This window comes from Lissotriton helveticus, chromosome 10, assembly GCF_964261635.1.
Source record: "Lissotriton helveticus chromosome 10, aLisHel1.1, whole genome shotgun sequence".
In the NCBI taxonomy this organism is placed as follows: Eukaryota; Metazoa; Chordata; class Amphibia; order Caudata; family Salamandridae; genus Lissotriton; species Lissotriton helveticus.
In genome coordinates, this window is record NC_136071.1 from 451,665,344 (window position 1) to 451,691,088 (window position 25,745).

Here is a 25,745-nt window from a genome sequence, read left to right on the forward strand (position 1 = left end):
CGCGCGGGACGCGCCGGGCTAAGCCCGGGCAAAGGGCGGGCCCTCTGAGGCCCTCAGAGACCGCAGAAGACCGGGCCGGGCCACCCCCCTGATATTTACCTTTCCCTACTTATTGAAGGTATTCAATTCCTCCGTGACTTATATAGTAAATAGTGGGTATCAGCCCTGATGGAGGTCAAAAGTAAAAGTAGGGTGGCGGTCAAAAAAACACCTATGCTCACTCGCTCAACTACCAGAAAACAAACTTTGGCGCCAACCCCTTTGCCCACCTTAACTGCAATCGATAGGATGCTGCAACAGACAATTGGTGTCGTTGTCAACGCTATTGAAAGTACGGAAAGAAGATTATCACTACCAGCTAGTATGTGTTTAATAAATCAAACATCACTTACTGATAATACACATGTTAGCGTTCCAAATGAGACAACAATGTCACATGATTCACTTCTATTGGAATCATTCGCAGGTTTGCCAAGGTATGACTTAATACAATCTGATGTACCACAATTTTTAGATCCCACTGTACCCTGTACTAGGGAGACTAGACTGTCTATAACACCTGACCTATCAGCCAGCACATTACCACAGCCCCTAATATCTAGTATTGTGTCTGTAACTAATGGGGATTTGGATGGCTATGTTACTAATTCTGTAATTCCAACTGTACAAATCAGTGATATCAGTCTGTCAAGTAGTGAGACTGACTGTGAGCCTGTACCCTTAAAAAGGAAATTAACCCAAAGTCGAAATAGGTTAATAATAAACAAACAGACTAAAATATATAGAAGGAAAAAGAAGAGGGCTATACAAACCCTAGACACCAATGAAAGAGAAGGTGTGATGCAGCAGAACAGTGGAGGGAGGCATGTAAAAGATATAAAATTACTGGAAATGCAGGCTTCTAGCAATGTCGAGGCAGTTAAAGAATGTCTCGAGAAAATGGTAAGAGTTTGCATTGCACCAGTGCTGGAATCTCTGGAAATTCTAAGTAAAAAAATAGAAAACCTAGAGAAATTGGGAATAGCTAACTTGGATGTTCTAGAACAACTGGGTTCACAAGTTAGATCTCATTCAAGTAATTTAAATTCTGGGAATCAGAGTAATGGTAAATTAAGTGCAGTAAATCGTACTTCTAGTGTGCCCATTATGAAGGGAAATACGGTACCCTCTACAAGTGAAAGGCAGAGGCCAACAACCACTGTTCCCAAGGTAATACGAGGGCAAAAAGTAGATGGGGCCCAAAGAAACACCAATGAACCCACCCCCACCTAGAAGAACCTACCTGTATCAAGGCGCCATATTGATAATGTCATCCCAGCCACTATCAATTTGCCACCTGATTGCAGACCATTTGTAGCGATACTTGCAAATGTCCCCAAGTTGTTGCCTAACCAATTCGAAAATCAAGAAACCTTGAAAAATAAAACCTTGTATTGGTTGGTGAAAAATTGTGGGTTCCCACTACGAGGCGCCGAAGAGATTATAACTACACAGAGGGTAGGTTGGGTAGGGCCTAATAAAAAGGAGATAGACGGGGACTGCATAATTATAAATTTTAGGACTACAGAATGGGCGAGAGATTCGATTTTACATGCACCTATGCCATCGAATCACGAATATAACATCACACTGTTCCCACTTGATTATTTTTATAGGAACCAGTCGGGAAGACAAATCATTACACATAACTTCCAGCATCCAAGAGCGGCCTTTATTAAATATCCTAATGTTGTACCTATTTGCCTCCCCTTACTGCCTAACCTGTATGACAACTTCCTGGTCCCAACTTCTAATAGATTCCAGCTCACTTGAGGAGAATGATTGACTGAGCGATCCATCTTTGACACCGAGTTCTGGAAGTACTGTAATAGGTGATACATTGCCTTTTGAGAAAGAGCTGGGTGATGAAAGTTGTGTAAATAATATAATTGAATCACAATCAATTTCATCACATACTGTACTATGCATAGGCAATGTTGTAGATAATGAACCAACTGTAACCAATGATAATGTTATTGTTACTCCGACTGTAAGATTAGAGGCTTCAATCTTGTCTAATCACCTTGAAAGTACTGGGACAAAAAATGCTGATTCCCTTGTATTTATTAGTTGGAATATAGCAGGAATTACTTCTAAATTATGTACCCCATTTTGGGATAATTTCATCATATGTGGTTATGACATCATTTGCCTACAAGAGACATGGCATACTGAACTAATAGAAGTTGAAGGTTACACCTCTTATAATGTGGCAGCAGTAGCCTCCAAAGCTGGTAGAGCTAAGGGAGGTCTACTGACTTTGGTTTCAACTAAATTGACAGAATTTACACTTGGGGAGCATTCTATAGTTTGTCAGCATGCGTCTATACTGCGTCTAAAACATAGCTATGGTAGGGATCTAATTGTTGTAAATTTTTATAATAATATCGTGGGCCCTAAACGTGATATGATTGTTCCCGATGTTGAACGCGCTATTGAAGCCGCAATCACTCTCTCTAAGAATAATTTTGTAATTCTGTGGTCAGGTGATTTTAACATCCAAGCCTGCAGATATGCTCGGAAGGGGATATGTGGTCACCACGAGGATTATGTAGAGGGTGACAGTGTTTATGTTAATCATTTCCTGCATAGTAATTATGGCAGCGCACTGAATAAATTAATAGCCAAGTTTAATTTGGAATTGCTTGATTGTACAAAAAATAATAATAATGACATTTGTCCAACTTTTAGGGGGAGAGATGCCCATACTAATATTGACCATATTTTGGTGTCCAGTGGTTCAATTTTCACCAATGTCTGGGTAATAGAGCAGCCTGTGAGTGATCACAACAGCATCTCTGTGGAGTTAATGGGTTGGGGTCAAAAAAGCGTTGTGAAAAGCAAAGCAGTTCACGGGATTTCTGCTGAAAGACCAAATGGTACAAGAATCAAATGGATTAAGATTGACCCTAATAAACTAACAAAGGATATTATTTGTAAATGTACCAGAGAGGTTGAATACTGTCTTGCACCTAATGTGATAGCGCCTGAGGTTCTCTCCAATTTTATGAAAATTACATGCACAGTTGAAAATTCCCTGTTAAAAAGAAACAGAAGGGTTAAGAGAAATAAAACTGTGTGGTTCGACAAACATTGTGCCGAGACCCTGAAAAAATTAAAAAGTGTACTTAATACTAAACCTAGAAATAAAGAAAGAGTCAGTGAAGAACGTATTAATTATATACTGGCCCTGTCAAACAGGAAAAGGGAGCTACAGGACGAGGCCTGGAATAAACTTGACATGGCCGCTGTAACTAAAAACCATAAACTCTTTTGGGAAACGATTAATGGCCCATTCTTAAAGAATGAAAATACCCCTGAGGTCAGTTCGCATGTCAGCTGTCTTGCATGGATTGCACATTTCTCTGAGATTTTTAAATCGGATCTTAAATTTGATGGGTCTATTTTATGTTTTAATTGGAAGAAAATGCAGTTGTTTTTAACCTTAAATGAAGTGACAGATGCAAATAAAAATAGTAAGGGTGGTAAAGCACCTGGGCCCGATGGGGTACCCATGGATTTTTATAAGCACGAAATAACATTATGGGCTCCAATCCTAACTCGTTACTTTAATGCTGCGGTGGATGACAATTTACCACTGACATGGGGCCAATCAATTATTATACCCCTTTATAAAAAAGGATCCAGGTCAGAGGCAAGGAATTATCGTCCAATCTCTCTTTTGGACTCGACAGTTAAAATCCTCAGTCGAGTCCTATTAGTGAGATTGGAAGCCTGGGTCGAGGAGAATAACATTCTGTCCCCAGTGCAGTATGGGTTTCGTAGGGGATTGGGAACAATGGAGCAGTGCGTGAACCTGGAACTCATAGTCGGCAAGTATACCAAAGCCAAATCTGGTAATCTTTTTCTATGCTTTGCCGACTTGAGTTCCGCGTTCGATCTGGTGGAACACGCACTGCTCTGGCCCATACTACTAACAATGGGCGCCCCCATTGAAATTATCCATCTGTTAGCTCGCTTGTATAGTAATTTATCAAGCAAAGTAAGGTTCGGAACAGACGGAGAGTGTACCCCCTTCTTTGAAGTTAAGAGAGGCATCCGTCAAGGATGCGTACTTGCCCCTTTATTATTTTCACTTTTTATTAATCATGTGGATACATTTTTAAAATTGATTACATCTGATGCTCCAACTATTAATGGTAACCCCGTCCCTGTCCTTTTATACGCGGACGACGCGGTTCTCCTTTCTAGGACACATAACGGACTACAGCAATTAATTGACCAATTCCATATTTTTATTAAAAACACGAACTTGAAAATTAACAAAGGAAAGACTGTTACCATGGTTTGTGGTAAGAGCATTAGGAAAAACAAACCTTTTTACCTAGAAGGAGACAAATTAGAATCCGTTAATAGTTTTTGCTATTTAGGCATCACCTTTTCGGGAAATGGGAAATGGATTAATGAACAAAATAGTGTCCTTTTCAAAATGGCCCGGAATACAAATTGTATTTTTAGATTTGCTGCTAAATTAGGGGATCGCAGAATTCATGAAATGCTAACCCTTTTTAATGCTAGATGCATCTCCTCAGCTATATACGGAGCTGGAATATGGGGGTATGATGTACAGTGTACCAATTTTATTCAGGTGAGGGAGAATGTGTTTTTAAAAAGATTAATCAGTGTCCCAGTTACGGCTTCAACGGAGCTAATACACAAGGAATTAGATATGTACTATATCAATGATCTAATTGTCCTTCGTCCTCTATCCTTGTGGCGCTCAATATGGGCAAAGGAGGAAACCAAGTTTACGCAGGACGTTATAACAGATTGTATTAAACTTGATCGTCGATCGAACATTCCTTGGCTGAAGCATATACATCATTGGTATAAAACTTTATATGGACTGGACATTTACAATGAATTAATAATGGACCCTATTTTATCAAAACGGGAGCTGAAGGTCTCGTTTATGAAATTTACAGAAGAGACCAGGATGGAAAAATATATTAAACAGAGTACATTCAATTTTTACCAACAATATAATATTAATGTAGGCTTCCAATCTTATTTCGCAACAGTTAGTATTCCCTCCCACCGATTTGTTTTAACCCGCCTCCGCCTAGGAATTGTGCATCATCTTGTGGCTTTTCCTGTGCCTATAAAACCTGGAACCTGTGTATGCCCATGTGATGGCAAATCAAAACAGGGCACGTGTCACTTTATGTTGTCTTGTACTTTTTATACTTTCTTAAGGAAATTTTACTTGAAACCCATCTTTTTAAAATATAATACGCATCATCTACAAACAGCAATGACATTAGTGTTTAACCTAGAGTCCCCAGATGTATGCTTTTATGTGGCTACTTATATTTTAAAATGTATCTCTGCAAGAAAATCAATTACTATATGAATTCCCTTAGCTGCTAAATGTACTAAGCACTTTAAATTCGATGCTGCTGAATTATGTACTTGTATTTTGCACACATATGTTTGTTGGACTAATTGCTGCTACTATTATATTTTTTGTAGGGTTGGCCTACCATTTGTATCTAACATCGTTTTTAGTTAATAGTTGGTCTAGGTGCTGCTATGCATATGCACTTTAGAATTGCCAAATTGCCAATTTGCACATATACTAATTTATAGACAATATTTAGCACTTTAAATTGCATATTTGTACATAATTAAAGGTCGTAGGATTGTTAAAATCTTAAGTTAATATCTGAACGACCCAATGACTATGCCCTATTGATTTTGTCAAAATGTTTCTATCATGAGTGCTATTATGTAAGATTGTTTATTTTTGATTGCCTAATTTAGTATTGTGGTAAATTACTTTTAAATGTATGTTGCTATATGGTTGTATTTCTTTACAAACCGAATAAAGCATCTTGAAATTGAATTGGTTTTTAAAGTAAATTATTATGTTTTTTTAATAGCTATTTTTTATAGCTATTAATTATTATAATTTTTATAACATTATTTAAATAATGTATACTTTTCTAACATTAATTTTTCAATGTATTTTTCCTGTGTTTTTTTAAAAATCTTTTTTCCCCTGGAGCGCTCAGGGTACGCGCACCCGTAAACGCACCCGTACACGTAGCCAGAGCGCTATTCCCGCATGCGGAAAAAAATATAATCATGTATTTAAAGTAAATAGTAATGCAAGACATTCAGTAGCATACTCATAAAAGTAGTATTTTTTATTTTTAAAAACCGTATTGGACTCTAAACACATTTACGAAAATCAAGTAAAACGTAATCGTGACGTGCCGCGTAAGCGCCCCGGAAGCGCCTCCATAAGCACCTACGTACGTGCCGCGTAAGCGCCCCCGTAAGCGCTCCGGAGCGCGTAGCGTAAGCACGTCAAGCCATGTGACCTTAAAAGAACTTTTTTCATTGGTTCATAAAAGTTTTTTTTCCAAATATTGAAAGCCCCCACCCATTTCCCTCACTATCACTTTGAACTTGGAGAGAGCAAGAGGTGTTCTTTGGATCATCTGCAGCATCTTTTCTTTTTCACAACAATGGCTGGAAGACAACCAACCTCCAGTGACTCAGAAGAAGATTTTTTGCCTGAGGACCCTCCTCGGCGCAAAGTCAAGGAACACTTCATTTGGAAATTTTTTACCTTCCCCGAAGGAGAAAAGAAGGTACATGCACCAAAGGTGTGCTGCAAGATCTGTGGCACCACCTTATCACGTGGGAATCCAAATAAAAAATACAACTTTGGGAATTCCACTTTATTAAGGCATGTTGAAAGAAGACACCCCATCAACTTTGCAAGGGAGAGTGTCAGGGACCTGGCACGCAATCCCCCAGCAGATGACGGCAGCACCTCAACTGGTGGAGAAACACCTTCGGGAAGTCAAGCTGCAAGATTGATCCCGAATATACAGCCGGTCTTTGCAGGCCTCAAAATGGTCTGCATGGGCTGCGACAAACTGCTTTGCTATGGGGAGCAGAGCATAGAACTTATTGCTCGTAAAAAACAAGACCACCGCTGCTCTACCCACCACTAATTTTCCCCCTTTTTTTGCTCCTGTTGAGCAGTTTTGGATTCCCTGGTTTTGTTTTTCTTCCCCTAAAAAAAACAAAAAAAGTTTAAAATCGTTCTAAAAAAGTTTTAAAAAAAATAACATAAAAAAAGAAAAAAACTACCTCCAATTCTCCAAAAATAGCTATATTCCTTATATTTTTTGTTATTTAAAAAAAAAGAATGTATGTGAAGGGGAGAAAGAGACTGAAGGAACAAATGACAGAAGGGGAGTGAGTGAGGGTGAATTGATGAAGGAGAATGAGGATGTGACAGGACAGAGGGAGTGAGAGAAGGATTCAGTGAAGTGGAGTAAGGTGAGTGAGGGAAGGGGGATGAGTGAGGGAGCGAAGGAAGAGAAGAGAGGGGAAGGGGAGTGAAGCAGGGGGACTGAAAGAAGGTGAGTGTGGGAAGGGAGTGAGGGGAAGGGGAGTGAACATGGGAATGAGGATAAGTGAGGGAAGCGGAGTAAGGGAACGGGGTGAGGGAGGGTGAGAGAAGGTCAGTTAGCGTGAGTAAAGAGGGGTGAAAGAGGGTGGATAAAAGTGAGTGAGGGTAAGACAAGGAGAGTGAGGGAGTGAGGGGATAGAGGGAGTGAAGGAAGGAGTGACAGAAAGGGACTGAGTAAGGGAGCAAAGAAAGGTAAGTGAGGGAGTGTGGGTGAGTTATAGGGAGTGAGCGTGATGGAAGAGGAGTGAGAGAGTAAGAGGACGGAGAGAGTGAGACTAACAGAGAGAGAGTGAGAGAAGTGAAGTGAGGATGTGAGTGGACAGTGGCAGTGAGAGAAGGAGTGAGTGAAGTGGAGTAAGGTGAGTGAGGGAAGGGGAATGAGTGAGGGAGCATAGGAAGGGAAGAGAGGGGAAGGGAAGTGAAGCAGGGGGACTGAAAGAAGGTGCGTGAGGGGAAGGGGAGTGAACATGGGGAATGAGGATAAGTGAGGAAAGCGGAGTAAAGGAACGGGGGTGAGGAAGGGTAAGAGAAGAGCAGTGAGGTTGAGGAAAGAGGGGTGATAGAGGGTGGATAAAGGCAAGTGAGCTTGAGACAAGGGGAGTGAGGGAGTAAGGAGACAGAGGGACTGAAGGAAAGAGTGAGAGAAGGGGACTGAGTGAGGGAGCATAGAAAGGTAAGTGAGGGAGTGTAGGTGAGTTATAGGGAGTGAGCATGACGGAAGAGGAGTGAGAGAGTGAGGGGACGGAGGTAGTGAAGCTAAGAGAGAGGGAGTGAGGGAAGGAGAATGAGGATGTGACAGGACAGAGGGAGTGAGAGAAAGAGTGAGTGAAGTGGAGTAAGGTGAGTGAGGAACGGGGAATGAGTGAGTGAGCGAAGGAAAGGAATAGAGGGGAAGAGAACTGAAGCATCGGTACTGAGAGAAGGTGAGTGGGGGATGAAAGTAAAGGGAAGGGGAGAGAAAGAAGGGGAATGAGGGGTAGTGAGGAAACCGGAGTAAGGGAACAGGGGTGAAGGAGGGTGAGAGAACGGTAGAGAGCATGAGTAAAGAGGGGTGAAAGAGGGTGGATAAAAGTGAGTGAGGGTAAGACAAGGGGAGTGAGGGAGTGAGGGGATAGAGGGAGTGAAGGAAAGAGTGACAGAAAGGGACTGAGTGAGGGAGCCAAGAAAGGTAAGTGAGGGAGTGTGGGTGAGTTTTAGGGAGTGAGCGTGATGGAAGAGGAGTGAGAGAGTAAGAGGACAGAGAGAGTGAGGCTAACAGAGAGAGAGTGAGAGAAGGGAAGTGAGGATGTGAGAGGACAGTGGCAGTGAGAGAAGGAGTGAGTGAAGTGGAGTAAGGTGAATGAGGGAAGGGGAATGAGGGAGGGAGCGAAGGAAGGGAAGAGAGGGGAAGGGAAGTGAAGCAGGGGGACTAAAAGAAGGTGAGTGTGGGAGGTAAGTGAGGGGAAGGGGAGTTAACATGGGGAATGAGGATAAGTAAGGAAAGCGGAGTAAGGGAACGGGGCTGAGGATGGGTGAGAGAAGAGTACTGAGGTTAAGGAAAAGAGTGATGAGAAAGTACATTTTGTTTGTCAAACTTACCTTATAAGTAATGTAAACTTAATGACATATTTTTAATACATTTATTATCTGTGGAAAAGGAAAAAAAATATATTTCAAAATACAAGAGACAAGGCAGGAGATTAAAAGTCATAAAAAAGGTACTAAGAGATAACGTAGGAGTGAAGGACACAGAAAGAGAAACAAAGGAATACTGAAGGACAGAGAGAGGGAAAAAGAAATAGAGGGAGAGCAAATTACTAAGAGGATAATGAGGCGGATAGATTCAGTGACAGAGAGCAAGAGAGGGAGAGAGAAATGAACTAAAGGTGAGTAAGATACTAAAGGAATGTGAGTTTTCAGAACTAATGGAGGAAAGGGAAGTAAGGAAAGGGGAGTGAGTGACGGGGAAGGGGGAGTGAGTGAGGGAGCATTCACAACAATGAGGAATGGAAGGTGAGTGAGAGTGAGTGAAGGGGCATGAGAGAGTGAGGGGATAGAGGGAGTGAGAGTAACAGAGAGGGAGTGAGGGAAGAGGAGTGAGGAAGTGAGAGGGCAGAGGGAGTGAGAGAAGGAATGAGTAAAGCGGAGTAAGGTGAGTGAGAGAAGGGGAATTACTGAGGGAGCAAAGGAAGGAAAGAAGGGGAAGGGGAGTGACGCAGAGGAACTGGGAAAAGGTGACTGTAGGAGGAGAGTGAGGGTAAGGGGAGTTAAGGATGGGGAATGAGGATAAGTGAGGGAAGTGGAATAAGGGAAGGGAGGTGAGGGAGGGTGAGAGAATGGCAGTGAGGTTGAGGAAAGAGGAGTGATAGAGGCTGGATAAAGGCGAGTGAGCGTAAGACAAGGGGGGCGAGGGAGTGAGGACATAGAGGTAGTAAAGGAAAGAATGAGAGAAGGAGACTAAGTAAGGGAGCATAGAAAGGTAAATGAGGAGGTGTTCGTGAGTTAAAGGGAGTGAGTGTGAGGGAAGGGGGAGTGACAAAGTGAGGGGATGGAGGGAGTGAGGGTAAGAGTGAGAGAGTGAGGGAAGGGGAGTGAGGATGTGAGAGAACAGAGGGAGTGAGAGAAGGAGTAAATGAAGTGGAGTAAGGTGACCTGAGTGAAGGGGAATTACTGAGGGAGCAAAAGTTAGAAAGAAGGGGAAGGGGACTGAAGTAGAGTAACTGAGAGCTGGAAAGTGGTGGAGGGGAGCGAGGGAAAGGGGAGTGAAGGAATGGGGAATGAGAGGTAGTGAGGGAAGTGGAGTAAGGGAATGGGGTGAAAGAGAGTGAGAGAAGGGCAGTGAGGGTGAGTAAAGAGGGGTGATAGAGGGTGGAAAAAGGTGAGTGAGCATGATACAAGGGGAGTATAATATATATTTCACAATACAAAATACAAAATAACTTGTACAACATGTTATATGGCTTATTTTTGCTGTTCTCAGAATATATTGAATTTCACTCAAAACAGTGAGTTCAATACTACTCATCATATGACAGAGGGCAAAAAAAACACAATCAAAAAGATTGTGTTTTAAAAACCCATACAACGTTTCAATAAATTATGTAAAATTTAGAAAAAACATATCTTAACTCACATTTGATCCACGTACTTCTCCACGAGGCCAAATAGTATATGGAAAGTCCTTTTCTTTGGAAATTACGCAATAGTATTCTTAAACTTCCATTTACCCGAGTTTCTGAAAGAACAGCTCCAACATCTTTTACATCATGAAACAATAGTTATATTTCCACCTCTGGCTTACTCATGATTAACATTTCCTATAATACTGATATCACTCACTATGTGATACACTTACACTACCTCTATGACAACTACAAGTTTTTTATTATCTTGATCAATCTCACTCACAAAGTAATTTTGAACAGCAGACTAAGTTTTATTAACTGCTCCGATCTTCATAGGCCAATTACCTTTCCTAAAATATTGGTTGTAAGAACACTAGGTAAGAATTTTGTAAGTCAGAAGGCAAACGTTGTTTGAAAGTCAATTGAGTATCATTACAATTAGTCCAGCCTTTTTGACATTTTAAATAAGCTGTATAAAGTCCTGATGTTGTCGAAGGACCATCATGGTAAATAATTGCTGGAGTTGCAAAGGTTCTTCCTGAAATTGATAATTGTGAAGCCACAATTTTTTTTATTAAAGTTGTCAATTTAGTTCCATCAGGTCTACATCGTTGGAACATTAAAATTACATACTGTCCATATCTTTGTATAAATAATGTTGATAGCATTGCAGATTTACATTGAGTACAGACCATGTTTTGATTTGCTTCTCTATCTAGATTATTAATAGACACTGATTTGCAGTCTGGTAAAGTCAAATATATAAATCTTTCAGTGTCTATTGTAGTAGTACCTGAAAAGGAACAATTGTCACAGTTATGCTGCCATTTATAAGAAAGGCCAAAAACATTTTCTACATCTATACCTTCATCTTGCAATACAACAAGCATATACATTAGAAATTCCTGACAATCTTGCTGAATATTCTGTGAAAATTGATTTAGATCAGAACATATGTCTAAAACATGTCGAATTTCAGAAACAATTTCTATTTTTGTTCTATCACTGCTACATTTCTGAAACACAGAATTCAACAAACAACAAAATCTTTGATCCTGATTTTCAACAATCTGTTCTTGTAAAGTTTGGAGAAAAAAAACAACATTAACCACTACATTAGCATAGCAGTTGACACCAGAACTATTTTCAAAATGAAATCCAACAACATATGTAATAATCCTTTTCCTTTCTGCTTACAATTACTGCTTCATCTACTTTTTTTCTTTTTGCTACAACTTCACTAGAATTTTTCTCATTTTTTCTTTTTCGGCGTACCACACGCTTTTCAAGTAGAGGATATTGAGGTAAATTTGGAGCATACTCTCTTCTTAACCTATTATATTCATTTACACAATTTAGATCTGCACTAATCTTTGTCTCATCCAAATCAATCAAGTACAATCCAGATAAAGTTCTGACTCGAGATAAAGCAACATATGCTATACCCTCCTTGAACACAGAACTTCCAATATTCACCAAAGCACTATCTACACTTAAACCTTGAAATTTATGAATAGTCACCGCATATGACAAAGAAACAGGAAACTATTTTCGGCGGACATATAAATCTTTCACAAGCAAAAATCGAGCAGAACAACGACTGATTTGTTGTACTTCTTCAATACCATCAAATTTAATTTTTATAAATTCAATTCCATCTCTATTTCGGTAATTCACAAAATCAACAACATGACCCATTGCTCCATTTACTAAACCTCTTTCCACATGTAAATTCCGTCGTAATATTATATGACAATTTAAACATGCATACAGAGTCTTTTCCAAACCAGCAGTTTTAGATATTGTCTTCTCTAAAGAATCCAATTTTGATTGAAACTTTTCTGACAAAATAATAGTTGCTCCTTCATGCTCTATTTTATCAATAGCTTCCAGTTTCACAATCTCTTGATTTTCTAATTTTAACATTTTGTTGTTGAAGATTGAACATTTTTGCAGAGTTGGCATCAAGCATATGACAGATTTGTTTTCAGGAATTTTCTTAAAAATATTCTCTGGGAGAATGTTTTTGTTTGGGAACAAATTTGAAATTAATCGTGCATGTAAAGCTTCTTTGCCATGCTCACTTACTTTTCCAATTCTTACATTTTCTAGAATATTTTTATAATCTTCATCCTTTGCCTGTCGCATATTTTGAAGCAGTTCTGTATATTTGAAATTTAACCATATGTTAACATTTCCAATGCTTCCTAAGCACTTCCTGGTATCTTCCAGCGTAAGCATTTTAAACACTGGTTGTCCTTTCACTGGAGTTAGCTGCAGTAGATCTCCAAAAACAATGATGTGTTTGCCTCCAAATAACACATTATACTCTGTTTCAAGAATTTCTTGCATTCTTAAATGCACAAAAGCAAGCATTACATTTGATACCATGCTTACCTCATCAATGATAAGAAGTTTCATTTTCTTTAGGACTCTTGAAACTTCACAACACGCTTCTCCAGATAGCTTGCGGTATTGTAATTTATTATCATGCTCTACTGGCAGTATCAATAAACGATGTAAAGTAATCCCTTTAATGTTATGTGCTGCCAACCCAGTTGGAGCGGTTTACAACACAAGATAGCGATTACTCCGTTCTTTTCTGCAGATAAGTTGCAATTGCTTTAATCAGAAAACTTTTTCCAGTTCCTGCTTCTCGACTCACGTACAGTCGACCAGGTATAAATGATGTACATGAGCACTCTTTTTTCTCATGAAATAAACCATGCTCAATCTATTCTGTGACTTCGTCATATATTTGTCTCTGCTCAACGTTTAGTTCTAAGTTAACTACATCCTCCTGAGCTTGTTCCATGGCTCTTTCCACTTCATCCATGGCAGTGGCAGCTTCATTTTGGATAATTGGTCCTCCTAGTGGATCCTGACTCAATGAAGCAGAACTCTGACTGTCTTGAGAACTGTCTCTAGCAATCTCTGCTGCAATTGTAGCGTCTTGCTGCATTTCCTCGTTCAACATTTGCAGATAATTTGAAAAAACAGGACATTCTATGGTATCCTTGGTTGCATTGAAGGAATCTTCATAACTGAGAAAATCTCCAAGTAGTTCCTCTTCTGTACGCCATGGCTTAAAGAGTTGCAAAAGAGCTAAATAGTAAAATTCCCTTTTATCAGGAGATTCACAACTCAATTTTTGATGATTAATCAAATGGCCTTTTCTTTGTTTCATAAACAATCGGATTCTATCAATGTGTACAAAGTGAATACTTTAAGATTTTGTTGTGATTTTTTACCTAGGGTTGGTGAGAGTGACTCTCTTTTGCTGATGGCAAAAGAGGAGCGCTATGTGCTTTTAAAATACCCCTCACACACTAAGAATCCCTTAGTGTCATGCTTCATCATGGGGGTCTTCCCGTCCCTCTAGGGGGCGGGGCGTGCTACGACCTACTAACTACGCAGGAGCACTTGGTAGAATGACGATAGGCTATGTGTGGTGTAAAAGCAGTGAAAGTGATTTAGAAAGGTGTAGGAACCTAAATATGTGAGAGCAACTTAAAAATTCCCTGGCTAGTAGAATAGAAAAAAATATTTATTACCTTCTCTGGCTGGGAACAATAAAAATGGGTTTAAGTAGAGCGTATTACGCTAACTACTTGGTCGACATGACATGTTTCGTAAGCAGTCCCCTCCTGCTTACTCCTCAGGACCTATGCTGGTACCTACTAGCAATTACTCAGTTTGTCTAACTATGTAGTATGCCTAAAGTCCTAGAACACAGTAGCAAAAATTGGCTACTCTGTTGGGCTTCTGGGCTTGAGTTGGCCCACAATGAAGCATGAAAAAAATATAATAATGGACCTATTGTGGTCTCTGTAAGGGAAAAGGGGAGAAAAAGAAAAACACAATGGTCATATTGCACATGTATTGCGGCTCATAGTTCTCAAAGTAGACCTATGCATACTATTTACATTGTCACCATGCACATGTTACCATTTGTAACATCATTCTTATCTGAATGATTATTTAAAAAAAAGCCGTGATCAAATCTTCAATGCTTATTCATTCTTGGGTAAGTATAGGTTTGCAGAACTTCATAGAGACAAAGGTTCTCAAGATGAGTACTTCTATTTGGATAGTATGTATCCAACATGTTTGTCTTCAAAATATCTGTACTGTTTGGTTCTTTCTTTTTTTTTTCTGTATAGAAAGATTTTTATTCTTATTGGCAAAGACAATATTTTATACACAAAAATATCATTAGCTTTGTGCAATTAGCCAATTCACATTATTTGTGCATACATGAACATTTGTCAATTCATGAACATTTGTCAATTCTTTTTTTCTTAATTTTATTTTATTGAGATGTTTCAGGTATTTGAGGTAAAAAAGAAGTCTTTACATATATCAATTCATTACACAATCAGAATAAATAAGTACATCAACAACAATAAATAGAAGGTAAAAGCAGTAGAAAAACAATGTGACTAAAAAAGAAACATACAAGATACAAGATACAAGATTAAAACATACACTAGAGTAGGCATGAGGACCGTCGAATCTTATTCACAGTTCATCTTATATTTTCAGTGCCTAGATTCCCTCCATTTTCTGACCGGTGCCCATATGTTTCTGCCCAATTCATGTGTTTTCTTACCCTTAAAATCATACAGGCACTCCTCTATGTTATGCATTCCTAAGAGCCTTGTTAACCACTGTTGGAAAGTAGGTGTGGAGGTATCTTTCCATCCAGCGGAAATTAATAAACTCAATATAGCCACAGATATGAAAACCAGGGCTTCCACCGCACCTTCTGCCTTCAGTTTACCATCCGTGCCCATTAAAACCACGGTAGGGGATAGAACGCTGTTTTGTTCTAGCAGCCCCTCCAAAAATAACTGTATCTCCCTAATAATTGGTTTTAGATTCGGGCACTTATAAAACATATGAAGTAAATCTGCCGGACCCGTATTACACCTAGGGCATCTATCATTATCTCTTACTCCCCAGGCAAACATTTTTGATGGGGTATAATATAAGTTAAAAAGGGTCTTGTAATGCTGGGCCCTCAGATTTGAAGAACGAAAAATATTTTTATTTAGTACTATGGCTAAATCTAGGTCCACATCTGGGTCATGAATTTTTTGAGCTACGGTGGTTTCTGTCTTTTCCATGACATCCTCCAGCTCCTGTAGAAGATTATTATAACATATTTTAATTTTACTGCCTCTCTTTTTCAAATATTCTACAATTGGATAACTCAACAAGGGAGATACCCTAGGCCTAAATGAGGGAATTGTTTGAGCTAATTGCGCATATATTAACCATTGACTCGTTGGGAGCCCAAATTTTTGTTGCAGTATATTAAAGCCAAGAATCTCATTACCTAATATAACGTCACCTAGACACCTAGCTCCCTGCTCCCTCCACAGACGACTATTTATGTTTTGGCCTACGTGGGCAAAAATGTTAGATTTCCACATATCAATATTAGCATGGACCTTTGGGATATTCAAAAATGTCATTACCAACTTCCAAGTTCCCCATGCACCCATCAGAATCTTATATCTTGCTCTCTTGTAGTACCTCCTTTCAACTTCACACATCAGCAATCCTACCGCCTTCCTTCCCACTAAGAGCTCGAAAATAGTGGGGAGTACTTGAATGTCAGGCTGGGATTCTACTGTTTCCAAATCATATTGAAACAATACATTCATTTGAACCAACAAACATGTCCAATGATATAGCCTAATTTTAGGCATCGCCAGGCCACCCCTCTCAAGTGGTAGAGACATACGGGCAATCGACCTTCTGACTTTCCCATACTGCCAGATGAAGCGGATAAATATTGCTTCAATTTTCCTAATTGTCCCCTCTTCCAATAGCAATGGTATGGCACGAAACAGGTAGAGCAGCTTGGGAAACATAGTCATTTTCAATACATTTACCCTGCCAATCAATGATAAATGTAAGACGTCTATCCTCTTAAGCTCCCTTTCAATTGAATCTATGAGTGGGAGATAGTTATCCGCAATGATCTTGTTCACATTAGCATTCACCCCTACCTCCAGATACACTGCTGATTCCACATATCTTTGATCCAGCTTGATAATATTATTTGTACATATAATCTTTGTTTTTTCCTCATTCAGGCGATATCCTGACAATGCCCCAAAATCCTTAGCCAGCTGACATATCTCAACCATAGCTTGTTGGGGGGCCGTTGTAATAATTGCCAAATCGTCAGCGTATGCCAGGAGTTTGGTAGTGTGGCCATTGAGTGTCACCTGAATGATCTGTTCAGACAGCAGAATTTTTTGGATCAAAGGATCAATATACAGCGAGAATAAGATCGGGGAGCAGGGGCACCCTTGTCGGGTTCCCCTTCTGATTATTATCTTATCCGAGCTTTGACCCATAACCATAACCCTGGCAATCGGGTCACTATACATTGCCTTGATTGCCTTCAAGCTCTTCTTTCCAAACCCTCTTCCGGCCAAGATTCCCCACAGACATTACCAGGTCACACGGTCGAATGCTTTCTCAGCATCGAGAAGGATCATGGCCATATCCCCACCCGTGGCAGCATGGGCATCGAATAGTGCTATAGCACGTCTTATATGGTCCGTAGTACCTCGACCTGGCACGAACCCATGCTGCCACGGGGAGACCAAACGACCAATGATCCTCCCCAACCTTTTCGCCCAAACCTTGGAATATAGTTTTGTGTCTGTATTAATAAGAGAAATCGGACGATATGAGCCTGGGTTGTTTTTAGGTTTGCCTTTTTTGTGAAATATGACTATATTTGTCTCCTTCCAGGTTTCAGGAATTAACCCTGAGTACACTATACCATTGAATAGATCCAGCAGTATTGGGGCAATTTCCTCCTCTAAACACTTATAAACTTCAAGGGGAATCCCATCAGGTCCCGCAGCTTTACCAGCTGCTAGTTCCTGAAGCGCCGTCTTTATCTCGGTCAGAGTCAAATCACATTCCAACATCTCCCTACTTCTTTCATCTAATTCTGGGCCATCATCTTTGAGGATTGGACTTTGTACTGCCCCCCCCACCCTCTTCATCATATAATTTTTGGTAGAAGGTCTGGAAGACTCTCAGAATCTCCTTCGGATCAGTATATTCAGTCCCATTTTCCTGTATGCTGGAGATCAGATTTTTAGATCTTTCCTGCCTAATCCGGAGTGCTAACACTCTTCGTGCTTGTTCCCCCATCTCGTAACACTTCGCCCTTGAAGACTGATACTCTCTAGACTCCTTCTGCGTCACTACCTCCTGGAGATCAGCCTTGATGATGGCCATTCTGTTTAAGCTTGCCTGACCATCAACCCCCTGCCCTATCTCTTTAATATGTTGCGTTTCTACTATACCCAACTCCCCGATCAGGGTTTCAACCTTCATCCTATCCTCCTTCCTCAGTCTGGCTGAGCAACTTATTGTCTCCCCCCTCAGAGACGCTTTAAACGTGTCCCAAACTATATTGCGAGAGGCGCTATACCTATTCATCTCATAAAATTCCTTAGTCCATTGCCTTATATGTCTCACAAATCTATCGTCTGCAAGAAGCTTTCTCTCAAATGACCAATTTGTTTGCCGCCTTTCAACATTATCTACCACACATGTTAAAATCAGTGGGTTATGGTCAGAAATATATTTGGGCAATTTCATTATGTTAACTTTACAGAGCTTATCTGAAGAGAGAAGAAGATAGTCCAATTTAGAATATTTCCGATGCGGGAAAGAGAAATAGGTAAAGCCCGGTTCAGTAGGATTTTTCACCTTCCACACATCCTCAAGCCCATGCGATCTCATAAGTGAAGTCAGCGCCCTAAACACTTTTGGCTTAGATCCTGAGTAGCTACCTAACATATTCCAATCGACCGAAATATTCATGTCCCCACACATTATGATCGGCGTCGGCCAGTCTACTAGCTCTTCCTCTAGGATATCAAAGACTTCCGGGTCATCGTAGTTTGAGCCATACACAGTACACAGCGTATATCCCAGGGTCAGTTCTGCTATCGCCCATCTTCCTGAGCTATCCGCCTTCACTCTCTTTGCCCCACCTAGACTTTGTCTGGCAAGAATGGCCACCCCCCTGACCATTGAAGTTTGAGATGAACAGGCCAATATCTCATACCCTCTAATATTTATTAGATTTTTACTAACCCATGGCAAGTGTGTTTCTTGCACACAAAGAATGTCCAGGTTATTATATCTGGCAAAGTGACCCAGTCTCTGGCGCTTTCTCCAATCATTTAGTCCAGCAGCATTGATGGAGCAGATTTTAATGTGTGGCATAAACTTGTATTATCTTTCCCTGATAATATAAAGGACAAAATCTTGATTTATCAATTATTGTTGTTGAAGCTCTCTGACTGAAACCTAAAACCTCTTTATACCAAAACATCTCATTTTTTGCTTTTTCCTCCCTCCCCTCCCTCCCCCTCCCTCCCCTCCCTCCCCCTCCCTTCCCACCATTCTCCCACCCACCCCTACACCATTCCTTCCTTGCCAACCCCAGCACCACCCACCACCCACACACCCACTCAAGTAAGGCGCTAAGACCTAGTCTGTGCACGTGATGGAGAGTCGATTAAAGCGGTGGAGATGAAGTTTCTCAAAGCCGTTCATAAGATCCATGCCCTGGATATAGAAAAAAGAACTGGCGATGATTAACCTAATAGCTAAATGCCATAGGATAACCACACACCACACTTCATACTCCCAACTTCACTCTGACTGGAACCCTTATCTACCGTCCCCCTGGCTCCGCCTGTGCATGGGCTTCCTCTTTCCCAGAGCGCATTGCCCCTCTGATATTACAATCCACTAATTTTTTAATAGTGGGAGACTTAAATATTCACTTTAATCATGCATCTTGTCCCGTTAGCACGCGCCTACTACAGGATTTAGCTGCCTTAGATCTTCACCTGCATAACCTTGACCCAACCCATAAAGCTGGTAATCTACTAGATCCCATTATCTCCAATCTTAATTGCATCACCTACCACTCGTCTTCACCTGTTACCTGGTCCGATCATTTTATTATTGATTTTTCAATCAATATTTCTGATCATCACAACTCCTCTACTAGCTTACATCCTCCTAAAGCCAGCAGGAACTGGAAACAATTAGATAACGGCAAACTGAATATTTGCCTTGAGAATTCTAAACCTATGCTTTCCACCGTTACTACTAAAGACGTGTCTGCTGTCAACTCTTGGCTGATATCAGCCTTAGATTCTTGTCTCCCAACCCAGAGAAATAAGCCCCATATCCATCATCCACCGGCTCCCTGGTTTAATGACTCACTTCGCCAGGAAAAATCTCGTTGCAAGAAACTGGAACGCCTTTGGCGCTCCAACTACTGCGTGGATAAGAAAAAAAGGTATAAGCCCGCTCTTCTTGCATACCATTCTGCCTGTGATACTGCCAGAGCTAATCATGCTAATATTACCATACTTAATGCCCAAAATCCACCTAAGGCTTTGTTCAAAGTTGTAAAAGATCTTGCAGGCATGTCTTCTGTACCTAAAGACCCCTGCTTGGACACAAAACAATGTAATGCTCTGGCAAACTTCTTCCTGGAGAAAATAGATAAAATCTATGCTAATTTTAGCGCTCCTTCTACTTACTCCCCCATCCCTGATTCTCAATTGCCCAGCTCCTGCTCGGCCGATACATCTAGTTTAACTCCCACGGCTCCCCAACTCCACTCCTGGGAGCCGATCTCTCCTTTGCTTTTTCAAAAATACCTACACGAAATAAAATCTGGTTCTCCCCTTGATCCCATGCCTCCACAAATACTGGTCACCCTTGATCCATCTATTCTTCAGATTATCCTTGATCTCCTGAATGCTTCACTGGTTGAAGCCATGGGTCCCAAAGAATGGAAACATGCGATGGTGGTCCCATTGATAAAGAAGGCTAATGCAGACCCAAATAATCCCTCCAACTTCCATCCTATCTCTTTGCTGTCTTGCTACTCTAAAATTCTTGAAAAGCACGTTAATTCTCTTCTTACCTCTTATGTTGAATCTTTTAATTTTCTTCACTGCTCTCAATCCGGGTTCAGAGCTGGCTTCTGCCAGCATTGATTATTTTCAGCTGCGCCGGGTTGATCAAGTAAGCCTGCATCTTTTTAGCTTGAAAAGGTAAAATCAGCTGTCTGAACCTCCATCGCCTCTCAACTGTTATATGGCAGAAGTCGGGCCTGACAAAAAATGATATTTCCCCAACGGTTTTTCTTGAGTCTGGTCTTGCTTTTTCCAATATCGCTTGTCTCAATAAGAAGTTGCCCAAGAATATCAATATCGCTCTAGGCTTGTCCCCTTCCTTTGTATGTTTTTTTGGCTTAAAAGGGGTACGGTGTGCCCGCTGTATTTCCTCAGCCCAGTTCCAGCCTGGTAAATCTACAAATGCTTGCTCGAAGAGCCTAATGACAAATGCTCTCGCATCCGACCCTTCTGCCCCCTCCTGTACACCTAGCACTCAGAGGTTATTCCGACTTTGCCGGTTCTCCAAATCTTCCAGCTTCCATTGAATGTCCGTTATTTGAGCACTTTGGGCATCCACCTTAGTTGTGGCCGCCGCCGACTCCGTCTCGGTTGCGGCCACTCTTTCTTCTAAGTTTGACACTCGGTCACCTAAGTTGACACACACTTTAGACAGTTTTCTTACAGCGCCTTGCATTTTTCTAACAGCGGCCTGTGCCTTACGGCTGTCCTGACGAGTTTCTTCCCTGTGTGCAAGGATCTCCTTGTGTATCACCTCTAAGAGGGACATCTGTGCGGCTTCCCCGTGTGGGCTCCCAAGTAATGGAGTGGCTGACGAGTGGTCCCAGCTAAGCTCCTGGATTTTAATCCCAGCAGGTGGTCTAGCTGCGGATATATGAGAATGTTCTGGCTCACTTTCTGTATCCAAGTTACTTCCTTCCTGTACCGAACTATCATCCTCCGACCACTCACCACCTTCTGAAACAGAAAAGAAGCATTCGCTAGGGTTTTTTTCCTTGTCCTTATCAGTTAATTTTCCATGGCCAGGGTAGTTCACCATATTTTCCAAGACACCCTCTTGAGATACTGCAGATTCCGTTTTATCTTTTGTTATCTCATTTGAGCCTAGATTTACAGCCTCTGAGTTTTCCCCTGCCTCTATTGCTTCATTCCTTGATACCGGATCATTAGATTGCCCAGCAGTCTTTAGGTTAGTCTCTATTGAGCTGGAGAGAGGCTCAGCAATTAGTTCTGGTAGTGAGGAAGGTGTGGCTAACCCCCCCCTCAGCATCTACTCCTGCGCCTCTACAACCGCTTTTTCCTGCCCCTTCTCCACAGACAGCGTGCCAGTTTTAGAGTCCTTTTCTTTAACCATTTTAACTAACATACTGATAATAGGGGTAACAGCCGGCTTAACTTTGCTCCCGAGTTGGTGTTTCCTTACCGGGGGCGTCTGCTTCATCTGCTGGGCATCTTCTTCATCAGCCTCTGCTGCAGCTTCGGCAGCGGCTTTCCTTTTCACGGCTGCTTTTGAAGTCGTATTTAATTTTGGCGCCATGACTCCTTTCCGACCTTTGTTCCAGCTAGCCCCTCGGTTTCGCGAGTCTCTTGCCGATGCGGGGATCTCCTGCCTGCTCAGCAGGCTTCACGGACTTCGTATCGCCGTGCTCCTCCCCTCCGCATAGGCTTTGCCTCCCACTGCCAACGCTCTCACCGCTAGCGTTAGTTCCCGGAGCAATCGTCCAATGGGCCCGCGGCAGGTAAGAGGCAGGAACATGAGTCGTTCGCTAATCTCCGGTCTGCCGGTCTGCCGATCTCCTCCACTCTCCGCCTTCTGCCTTGCCTGCTGGCCCAGAAAAAAGCTTTTAACAATCTTTTATGAAGAGATTATATGCCGATTGCCGATTTGTGTGGGTTTCCACGCAGCATTTACGGCCAGAACCAGGGTTACTCGCTCATCTCCACCGCTTCATCGCACACAACCGTTCTACACGGCCGCCATCTTCCCTCCTTACTGTTTGGTTCTTTCTCCGCCAAATACTCTATTTCTTGTACAGATTTCAAAACTCGGTTTCGTGTTGCAGCAAGACCTAGACTCACCCAAATGATTGTTCTAGATTTGGCATATAGACTTGCTGATGATAACAGATCAGAACATTCATATGCTCCGATTTCTCGATGCGACATCTTCAGACTGTAACTGTATAATTTCTTACTTAGACTATTTTTCATGTGAAATTTCCTCCCACATTTCCTTCAGTTCCGTCTTTTCTGATTTTGTGATGTAAGACGTCACATATCGAGCCACAGCAATAGAGTTGTCAGCAACATATTGAATATCCATGTTAGCATTCCGCATGGACAAAATGACTGGGTTGTAGTCATTTATGTATTTGGATTCTTCATTTCTTTTTAAGTTGTATGTATTTTTCGGTGTTTTTCTTGTCACAGTATGTCGCAGTGAAGACATAACATTGTTCACTCTTCCTTTCGATGTTACTGGACGTGGAAATGCAAAACGACATTTTGTGTAGAACTTGTCCTTGGATTTGTATTTTCGATGACAGTATTTTCCACGATGGGTTTGAAAGCGTAAAACTTGATGTCTTAAATTGTTTTCTTCTGTACTTTTCGGAACAGCACATGTAGTATACTGTTCAATGAAACTCATCACTTTGTCATCCGAATCTGTTCCAAATGTGGGTGCATCTTTGATCCATAGCAGCATATGTATGTGAGGAGCACCTCTTGCTTGATACTCCTTTCTCCAAAAGAAATCCAAAACCTCTCCAAGCGGAGGATTTTTTTTGTTTGTGATAAAAGACATCATAGCTTCAAACCTATGATTGAAATACCTGCATACATTAACTGGATCCAAAGAGCACAGTTCTCCAGGAGTCTTGTATTCAATATTTTCAATGTTTGCATTTGCCTCTCGTAGAAATTGAAGTAAGTTTTCCCAAGCATACTCAGCACAGCTAAGAGTGAGGAACCATGTAGGAGTTCCTAAGTTTCTTAGCATACATTTCAATTCCCCATTATGATGGTACCATTACTCGTTAGTATCACGCTGACATGCCATGAGATTAATTAGGTGACATTCCAAAATACTGTCTTGCAGTTTGACTTTATCCATAAAGTCCCTTGTCGAAACATTTTGCAGATGTACTCCACTTTTCAGTATATGGTTCACTGCATAAGAAAGTCCAGACTAGTCACTCTCAAACAGTAGATGAAACAAATTTAGAATGAATTGACGAAACCTTGGATCTTATACATATAATCTTAAAGTTCGGTATTCAGATGCAGGAATTTGAACAGGTCGGTCGTCATATCGTCCACCCTGACCTGTTGGAAATAACTGAAGAAAACAACGAGCTTCCAAACTTTCTTCCCATATACTAATGGGACTTCCTTTTGCTTCTTTCATTTGAAACAAGTCAATAGCAATCCTCATTACTTCTTTGGAACGCAACGGATTAACACTATAATGTTCATAAATGTCTTCACTTCTAGAGACATCAACTTTTTCAATTTGACCAGCTGAGCAATCACTGTCCTCTTCTACAGTTGTTTCCTCTTCTCCAACATGTACATTTTTTGTAGTAGTGATTATTTTTTACCAAATACAACGTTGCCTTTTTGACTTTCCTAACATCCACTAATTCTTGCCAGATTTTTTTACTCTTTGTTGGAACACCATTAACTAGAATAACCAGAGGTTCCTCTTCTACTTTTTCCACACCAATTGTATCAATATTTTTCTTAAAATCTAGAGGCAAATAAACAACTCTTCCCTTTAATCCTCTCTGTAAATCTGAAGGAGGCAATTTCCCTGTCTTAGGCTCCATGCGAACAATAACCTAAAAAGGATGCACACATTGAATCAGAATAGACTCATAGGTATTTAAATCCATCAATTCAGAAGGAATGTCTACCAACTCCAGATTATTATGAACAGCTCTAGCACGCATTTTGTTTTCATTTAATTTATTATAACAATATTTACAAATACGTTGATCAGAGCCCACATCAAAACAATTTTCTACCAACAAATAAGTTGCAGAATCCTTCCACTCATCATTATTTTCCATTTCACTTTTTACATATAAATCAACTAATCTAGTCTGATTCTTATAATGAGTTCGTCGACAACACACACAAGAAAAATTAGGCCTTTCGCTTGAATTGACCTTAACCTTTGTAATTTCATGTTCAAATTTTTATGTACTTGAAATCTGTACATTCTCTTCCACATTACCTTCTATTACTGTATCAGTTTCTGCACTGTCCTCTTTTTCACCAAAGTAACAAAACTCAATTTCTTCTCAAATGTTCTTCACATCTAATTCAGTTCCATGCAAAAGAGCACTGGTTAACTGTTTTAGCTTAAATGCTGGTGTTTTGCATAATACAACCTTCTCACTAATTTCCTCACTTTATTATGATGCACTGCTAACATCCTAAAATGGTGAAAAACACTCTGAAATACTTTTCTTGAAAGACAAGCCAGTGAATACACATGCAAACCTGGTTTTTCTCTCACTCTGCAAGGATCTAACTCTTGCAAAATCTTCATCTTTTGTTTTAGACTTTTCTTAGTATATGTCCGTAAGAAATTGAGAAACAAATCAATTGAATCGTGTCGCACACTACAAATACTACTACAATTCCAAGTATACACTGGAGCCTTAGGACATCCCCCTAAAACTTCATCAGCTAACACCTCTTCTGCATTTCTAGGCACAATTTTTTCTTTTTCAACAGAACAACCGTCCTTCACCTCATATGCTCGACCACTGGTGTCAACTGCATGCACCAAATCATTATCTTGAAAGTAACTTTCTTCATTAAAAAATAGCTCACAACTTGAACTATGCTTCCATTCTCCAGAAAAAACACCACAAAAATTAGTCCGATTAATTACTCTTTTCCACTTACATTTTGATTTGAAAACATTGATTACCTTATCTAGTGTACGAATTCTATTGATTACTAAACCGTATAATTTGTTTTTTACTTCAAAAGCCTGATCCACAATCTTCACTATACTTTTTTTGTTTCTTGTAAAAAGCACTCTTCTTTTTATACATCTTTACATTTTTTAATGAATTTAAAACAATTCTGTTATAAAACATTCGTCTACGAATGTCAATAAATTGATTTCTCCGTCTATTG